A 9,148-nucleotide genomic window follows, 5' to 3' on the forward strand; every position below is an offset into this window, starting at 1 on the left:
GTGTTATTTTAATATCGTACCCAAATTAAGGCCAACTTGTTGTGTTGGTTACATGTGTTCAAACATTTGTTGGTATTAAAGCTGTCTTATCTACATGACATAATCATGGCGTTGTTAAAAAAGCATCTTATGGGTAAATATTTATACATTTTCACTTTGAGGTAGACTCTTTCAGTAAAAGTGATTCATTAGACAAGAATGAAAAACTATTATTTTTGACCAGTAATCGCTATGATAGCTTGTTTGCCAGGATTGTTTGATACAACCTCATCTTTCACATGGTAGCTGGTTTAATTTTATTTCAGTAACTTGCAACACATTGCATTTTCAGCTGTACAATGTTGTTTCACCTTTTTTGTTTTTCAGTCTGTTTACTTGATGACCCCTTTTTAGTGTACTCATTGTAAATGCCGTTTTTTGCTTGATAAATCAATCTTCTAGTTATTTATCCTCTTCACATTTATTTCTTCTTTCATATAACTGTGGCACCCAATATGAGTATGCTACTGTGTGGGTGTGGAAATTGGGTTGATGAGGTGCTTTTTTTCCATTTTTTTCATAAATAAAATGTTGCCCTTAACTGTGCATTTGTTATTTTATCATGTTAAGTACTGGTCTTAACTGGTTTAAAATCACAAAGGGCTTGATGTAAATAAAAACGGTTTTCACAGGTCAACTCTAAACTACATCTAGTAAACGCATAAAAAATATCTTTAGAATCTAACCACCACATGATAAATGAGAGGCGTACATCATAAGCGAACGAAGGGCATGACCGCTTTAAAATGATTTTTCGCGCTGACGACCCTTGTAGAATATACATGCTCCAGATCACAAACGGATTAAGATAAATGAAAACGGTTTTTACAGGTCAACTCTAAAATACACCCAGTAAACACATACCAAATATCTTTAGAATCTAACCACCATATGATAAATGAGAGGCGTACATCATAAGCGAACGAAGGGCATGACCGCTTTGAAATAATTTTAGGCGCTGACGACCTTTGCAGCATATACAGGCTCCAGATCACAAACAGTTAAAGATAAACAAAAACGGTTTTCACAGATCAACTCTAAAATACAACTAGTAAAGGCATACAAAATATCTTTAGAATCTAACCACCATATCATAAATGAGAGGTGTATATCATAGGCGAACGAGGGGCATGGCCGCTTTAAAATGTTTTTTTTTTGCGCTGACAACCCTTGTAGAATATACAGGCTCCAGATCACAAACGGTTAAAGATAAACAAAAACGGTTTTCACAGGTCAACTCTAAAATACATTGAGTAAACACATACAAAATATCTTTAGAATCTACCCACCACATCATAAATGAGAGGCGTACATCATAAGCGAACGAAGGGCATGACCGCTTTGAAATAATTTTATGCGCAGACGACCCTTGCAGCATATACAGGCTCCAGATCACAAACGGTTTAAGGTAATCAAAAACGGTTTTCATAGGTCAACTCTAAAATACATCTAGTAAACGCATACATAATATCTTTAGAATCTAACCACCACATGATAAATGAGAGGCGTACAAGCGAACAAAGGGGATGACCGCTTCAAAATAATTTCATGCACTGTCGACCCAGCAGCATGTACAGGCTCCAGAATACAAACGACATAAAGTATTGAAAGCGGTTTTCACAGGTTAACTTCAAACTAGACCTACGTCGAGTGAACGCGTGCAAAATATCAATCAATCATTATCATTACCCTAAAATCAAGAGGCGCTCGTCATCATATACGTTGAGATTGTATTCTACACGCTGAAAGAAATTTACATGCTATAGGCCTACATGAAATCGACAGCACTAGCGGTCGTGCCTTGCGCTCGCATATGATGTACGCCTCTTGTTTTTGATGTTCTTCTTAGAAGATAAAGATATTTGGTATGTGTTTACTCAATGTATTTTAGAGTTGACCTGTGAAAACCATTTTCATTTACCTTTAACCGTTTGTGATCTGGAGCCTGTATATGCTACAAGGCTCGTCGGCGCAAAAAATCATTTTAAAGCGGTCATGCCCTTCGTTCGCTATGATGTACGCCTCTCATTTATCATGTGGTGGTTAGATTCTAAAGATATTTGGTATGTGTTTACTAGATGTATTTTAGAGTTGACCTGTAAAAACCGTTTCCATTTAACTTAATCCGCTTGTGATCTGGAGCCTGTATATGCTACAAGGGTCGTCAGCCCGAAAAATCATTTTAAAGCGGTCATGCCCTTCGTTCGCTATGATGTACGCCTCTCATTTATCATGTGGTGGTTAGATTCTAAAGATATTTTTTATGCGTTTACTCAAAGTATTTTAGAGTTGACCTGTGAAAACCGTTTTTGTTTACTCTAAACCGTTTGTGATATGGAGCCTGTATATGCTACAAAGGTCGTCAGCACATAAGATTATTTTAAAGCGGTCATGCCCTTCGTTTGCTTATGATGTACGCCTCTCATTTATCATGTGGTGGTTAGATTCTAAACATATTTGGTATGTGTTTACTAGATGTATTTTAGAGTTGACCTGTAAAAACCGTTTCCATTTAACTTAAACCGCTTGTGATCTGGAGCCTGTATATGCTACAAGGGTCGTCAGCGCGAAAAATCATTTTAAAGCGGTCATGCCCTTCGTTCGCTTATGATGTACGTCTCTCATTTATCATGTGGTGGTTAGATTCTAAAGATATTTTTTATGCGTTTACTAGATGTAGTTTAGAGTTGACCCGTGAAAACCGTTTTTGTTTACATCAAGCCCTTTGTGATTTTAAACCAGTTAAGACTAGTACTTAAAATGATAAAATAACAAATGCACAATTAAGGGCAACATTTTATTTATGAAAAAAAAATGAAGCACCTCATAAACCCAATTTCCACACAATAACATACTCATATTGGGTGCCACAGTTATATGAAAGAAGAAATGAATGTGAAGAGGATAAATAATTAGAAGATTGATTTATCAAGCAAAAAACGGCATTTACAATGAGTACACTAAAAAGGGGTCATCAAGTAAACAGACTGAAAAACAAAAAAGGTGAAACAACATTGTACAGCTGAAAATGCAATGTGTTGCGAGTTACTGAAATAAAATTAAACCAGCTACCATATGAAAGATGAGGTTGTATCAAACAAGCTACCATAGAGATTACTGGTTGAAAATAAAGGTTTTTCGTTCCTGTCTGATGAATCACTTTTACTGAAAGAGTCTACATCAAAGTGAAAATGTATAAATATTTACCCAAAAGATGCTTTTTTAACGATGCCATGATTATGTCATGTAGATAAGACAGCGTTAATACCAACAAATGTTTGAACACATGTAACCAACACAACAAGTTGGCCTTAATTTGGGTACGATATTAAAATAACACCAACAAATCATTGAACACATCTAACATAACAAGTTTGCTTTAAATTGGGCACAAGAATTGTTAAATAAACCTGCCTTCGGGTAGTACAGCGGCAAAAAACACACATATTTCGATTTGATTCATGTAAAACTGAAGTGTGTGGTGAATATCTTAAAATAAAATGTTCCCCTGCAAGTGAGGCAAGAAGCATTTGGTATGCATCAATGATTTAGCTGACACTTCAGTGAGCTCATTTCACCCACACCATTCTTCCACAATCAATTACTTTCTTCCATATTGTCCAAGGCAATCTTGAATTACCTTTGGAATGATTCTGCTACTTTGTTCTGCTTCCATTCAGTTTTCCACATGTTGAACTGCAACAAAAAATAAAAGAAAAAGTGTATGCAACATTTAATTTGACAAGTAGGAGTTTACACAAAAATGCTTGAGTTAGGCCAGTGAAAATGAAAGCCAATGTTTTACAAAACCAGGATCACACTAGAGATGAGCTACCATATTTTTAAACATGCTCAAAAAAATAACAAATTGCCATCTGCTAAAATAATAGAAACAGTTGAGAATGACAAGCATATCATGACAATTGATAACCACTTACCATGTATCATTGCTTTTCAAATCCAATGTCCCAAGTCCTTCATTTGATAGTGTGCTATGCCTTAGTTTGCTTCATGAAGCACTAGAAATGCTTCCCCCACCCTGAACTGTCACTTTTCATTACTCCATTTGTTATCAGAACATGGATGCCTATTAGATACAACAACTTGGGCCCATTTTGTATTTTACAGTTTACAATCGAGGAGAATCTGGTACTACTGCTATTTCACTGCTTAAAATGCGTTTGCTTTTGTTCACATTTAACTGCCAATTTCATGTAAAACCCATTTCACCTGCGATTATTTCCAATAAAAATATAATATTTTTCAATAAAAAATAAATTTATTGCTTCACTACCCTTGCCGATAAAATCGGGCTGTGTTATAACACATGTTCTAAAATTATAACACCGCCCGATAAGAAACGGGGATTTTTTCATAACACAAGCGCTTTTAATCGGGCACTTGTTGACGAATCGGGTGAGAGGCGACACTTCTAAATATCGGCAGATCGGTCACGCTTGGATGACCCGGGTAAGATCGCCGATTTCCAGCAATGCACACTACAGTTTTAAAGCGAAAAGTTGTTAGTAGTGATTTTGAAAGGGCACTTGCATGTCCCTGATTGAGGTAAAACTAAATTGTCAGGGTTATTTATGTCTTTGTGTGTATTATAACACCACGAGCTGGAAAAAAGGATCATGAAGGCTAAGTTGAAACATTACAGCTGGTGACAAGACATTGTCGGCATACAGGGTAGCCACTAAAATTGTAACATACTGAAGCGTGAGTTCCGCTTACTTCAATATAGAATTTATAGATGTACATGAAAATCACTCGGTAGTGACTTAATTATTGTATTTTCCAAGACAAAGTTTTGCAATTGGTAAATTCTGGTCCGAAATTTGTCCCAATTATGTCAAGGCTGATGTTTTTAGAAACCGTTTCTACTTTTGTAACCCTTGAAGAGGTATGTTGTGGTTATTTCTTTTGTTTTATATGCCAACTGCACCATGTGTAAGTGTAAGTAAGTTTCTCAGCAAATATGATCCAAACACCTACCACAATTATCAAGACGCTGGACATAGAAATTAGTGACAAAGCGGTTCTACATTTTTTTTATTCACTGAATTTTAGTACTTTTCCCAAATTGCCATACAAAAGTTTCCCTAATGAATTTTTTTATATGAGTTTCTTGTGATTTAAACTATGATGGCATAGCTGGAGACAGGTGGCGGTGTAACATCCACACTGTATTTACTTCCAAGACTCAAAAAGGAGACACATTTTTCTCTATGACATGCAAAAACTGTATGGTCTTTCAGAATCCTATTAAACCCAGCCTAGTATAACATTACTGTACTAATATCTTCAAACAACTGACATTTGTTTGCAGGTACCAATGTTATGGCATTTACAGTTAAGCTTTAAAGCTAATGGAATGAACAAAAATATGGAGTTCCAACCAAAGTTATTTACTTTTATAATAAACATAATTTTTTTGTAGAGTGCACCAGAACAAACCTATTATATTTCAAGTTGATTGATGACACTTGAACAAAATGTATATAGTAAAGGTTTTCAAAGAAGGGAATTCAAACTGAACAAGAAGATAGAAAACAAATAATTTCGCTTTTGATATGCAGTACTTTTTATTTTGCTTGTATTCATTGCCACCAAAAATATACACTATTTGGGCACAAATTTTTCTTCTTTTTTTAAGACAGTTTTATGAAGGTGTCCAATAAGTTTCAGACAAAAATATCTTCATGTTGACTTTACCAGTGACCTTTTTGTTGAATTGAAAAATTTATGAAACTTGGTTGTCCAAACTCCGTGGTGCAAGTAGAAATGTATCCTGAATAGCATTTTGGCAAAGAGGTATGATAAAATTTCCAGGTGGACAACTTGGCACAAACCATTTATTCGTTTTTTTGACACAAAATGAATGGGTCCCCCATGCACATATGTGTTGCGAATTGGTTACAGTAAAAATGGTGGACAAATTAGTAGAAACACCTTGTTGCATTCCAAGAACTTCACCTGCATTTTTGCAAACATGTTCATATTTTTTGTATAGTAATTCTGGTTTGGGATTAAGTAAAAATTCCTCTGTAGTTGATTGGATATATAGTCTGCAGACATCAGTACAAACGTCTGGAACATCTATCATTACATTTTTTAGTACAAACGTCTGGCACATCTATCATTACATGCCATTTTTGCAGCCATAGATAAATTTTGTCCACGTCTTGAGGTGATACATTAGTTGTGGTAGCAATAGGATAACCTAGACATTCTGCACTAGTGCACTGGTAGCCCTGGTCTCTTTCGATGACAATCAGGTCAATTTCCTTCTCTAGGCAAGTTACTTCTTCTGTACTCATCTTAAGGTATGTTTTGTATCCAATAAAATAAGTACCGGGGGGTTCGCTTTTTATTTATTAGAACAAACATTGAGAAAAGCTTGAAACGTCCTATGCAATTGCCAGCAAAAACAACGGAAAATGATCACGTGGCACCGCTTCATCCAAGCGTGACCAATCTACAGAGGTTGATCGAACAAAAAGGTGCCGTAATTCTTTATTTGTTTATTTTTTGCAAAACTAAAACTTTATGCCGAAGAATAAAGTTGTTTATTACCTTATTGTTTTAAAAAATATATTTTTTTTGCTAAACAAGAAAAGTTATGATTGATTTCACGCTTGAGTGAGCAATCAGTTACCTCTCTAGTATTAAGTGCTCTATGGGTGCACAACCTTTTTGCTAGGACGGCCGCATCGCAGATTCTTATTTCGCCAACGGCTGCCATTTACCTGCTTTTTTGTTTTAAAATACTTGGTTTATATTATATATATATATACCATCTAATAGCTTGGTGCACAGATTGAGCTACACAGCGTGGAGACCAGTCTTAAGTGTTTATGATATCATAATCTATATTGTGATGCTTGTGGTTCCTGTTTTGTTGGCATTGTTTGCACACAATAGGCGTACAAAAAGTCTGACGCATATATGGTTATTAGGCTGGTAATACTCTTTTTAGTACCACAAAAACTGTTTAGAGCAGTTTAAAAGTCAAAATATTTAGCAAAAGAGTTTTATTTACGTCACGGCCGCAAACACGACTCTGCGGCGGCATGCTGCCATACCCCCGCCTTAGTGTAAGTGTACCCCTGCCTCAGTATAGTCACTATACTATAGTGCAGGGGTCCGCAAATACTTTTTGGCGCGACCCTAAAAAAATTGCTCTAAATTCTCGCGACCCAAGCATCAAGTCTGTGGAAAATACTTGTCAACTAAATATCAATATTAAGACTGTTATTATGCTATTGTCAGTTGCTATTTTCACATAAAACCGTAGGTAAACGAACGTATTTATTCTAACAAATAAGAACTGTGGGCTCTGTGTTGAGAACACAGGTAATCAGAAAACGCATGCTTGCATAGGTGCGCTTAACTTTGTTCATTGTTACATAGAGTGTATGTCACAGCTACGTAGTCATACGTAACAATGCAATAATAATTAAAAGGTTGAAAAAAGCCGAAACTCATTGATACTGTAGATGCGATGCTTATATTTGGAAAATTTAAAAAATTTCGCGACCCAGACTGGAAGGTCTTGCGACCCAAATTCGGGTCGCGACCCACTATTTGCGGACTCCTGCTATAGTGTAACCTTCAAGCGTTTTGATATTTGGCACATAGAAATGCCACTTTTTAGCGACCACAGACCCTAAAGTTTAATGAAAACGAGTATTTGTATTGTACTTCAAAAAGACCTTCGTCGAACCCCTGATTCGGCCTTGCCGAACCCCCTGTTCAAGTAATTATTACACAAATGAAATTTGCATCTAAATGTTGCCGTAATCAAAAGACCGTCGAGGTCCACATTTAACGCCCCCAACGGTCCGGATATAGACCGCGGTCCGCCATTTGAGTAGACCTGGTATATAGACAGGTTGTAATGTTTGAAACATAAAGGAAGCAAAAATAACTTTCCTCTTGTAATACGCCAAAAGGATGCATTTTAGTGAATACAAAAGCGTTTAATTTCAACTGTGCGAACAGATGTCTTCTGATGTCTTGTTTACGCTTGATATTAGCGCATGTTATCACTTCGAAGTGTGGATCGCGATCCCAAATGCGAAAAGGTGTCCCAGGGAAAACGCTCTGCTGAAAAAAACGCGCCAATGCTACCTCGTAATGTCAATTGGAAATGAAAGAGTAAGCTTTGCTCTACAACATGTTAGCCTTCTGATTAAAAGCTTACCCTCGGAACACTAAATTAATCGCGGTTGTTTATGTCCGATTTTCGCGCATTTTCTCACTTCGAAATTTTGTTTGCGATCGCAAATGGGAAAAGGTGTCTCGGGGAAAACGTTCTGCTGAAAAACGCGCAAATGCTACCTCGTAGTGTCAATTGGAGATGAAAGAGTAAGCTTTGCTCTAAAACATGGCAGCCTCCTGATTAAAAGCTTACCCTCGGAACACTTAAATAATAGCGGCTGTTTATGTCCGATTTTAGCGCATTTTCTCACTTCGAAATTTGGTTTGCGATCGCAAATGGGAAAAGGTGTCTCGGGGAAAACGTTCTGCTGAAAAAACGGCCAATGTCACCTCATAATGTCAATTGGAAATGAAAGAGTAAGCTTTGCTCTATAACATGGTAGCCTTCTGATTAAAAGTTGCAGAACAATTTAATAAAACTCGCAGAACAATTTAATAAATGCGACTGTTTATGAATTTTTTATTTGTATTTTTTATTTTGTTATGTTACCTTACATTTCGTGTGTACGGTTCCGTATTCTAAATGAATTATTATGGCAGAATGACGCTGGTGTTAGTGACAAAAACATTTTCCTGTATTTGTACTTTGTAGTTTAAAGTATATTTAGTATTGTCTTGCAAGTTGCAACCTCCTTGGTAGTCATAGACAGGGCTGGCGAATAATTTGTTGTTGAAGTCTGGACATTTTTTTAATGTTGGAATTTTCTTTGTTCAAAGGTAAAACTTGTGACGAAGTGATATCGCATCTACCAGTGGATCTATCAGTCTATAGACATCTATTTACATTATGATTATAAAATTAGTTTTACTGATTTTGGTAACTTCTGCAGCTCAGTTGATTTTGATATACAGCTTTAACCGTAAATGCATCTGATAGGGTTGC

General features: G+C 36.2%; 1 long non-coding RNA gene across 1 annotated transcript; it reads right to left on the bottom strand.

Moving 5' to 3' along the window:
* Positions 1–2,822: 2,822 nt before the first annotated feature.
* On the bottom strand, positions 2,823–4,248 carry LOC145230518 (uncharacterized). Its single transcript, XR_013860672.1, has 2 exons — positions 3,978–4,248; positions 2,823–3,735 (listed from the first exon to the last, which is right to left on the bottom strand). It is a non-coding gene; the product is annotated as an uncharacterized LOC145230518 (long non-coding RNA).
* Between the last annotated feature and the right edge of the window lie 4,900 nt (positions 4,249–9,148).

The sequence above is a fragment of the Phallusia mammillata genome, chromosome 5 (assembly GCF_965637545.1).
Source record: "Phallusia mammillata chromosome 5, kaPhaMamm4.hap1.1, whole genome shotgun sequence".
Classification (NCBI taxonomy): domain Eukaryota; kingdom Metazoa; phylum Chordata; class Ascidiacea; order Phlebobranchia; family Ascidiidae; genus Phallusia; species Phallusia mammillata.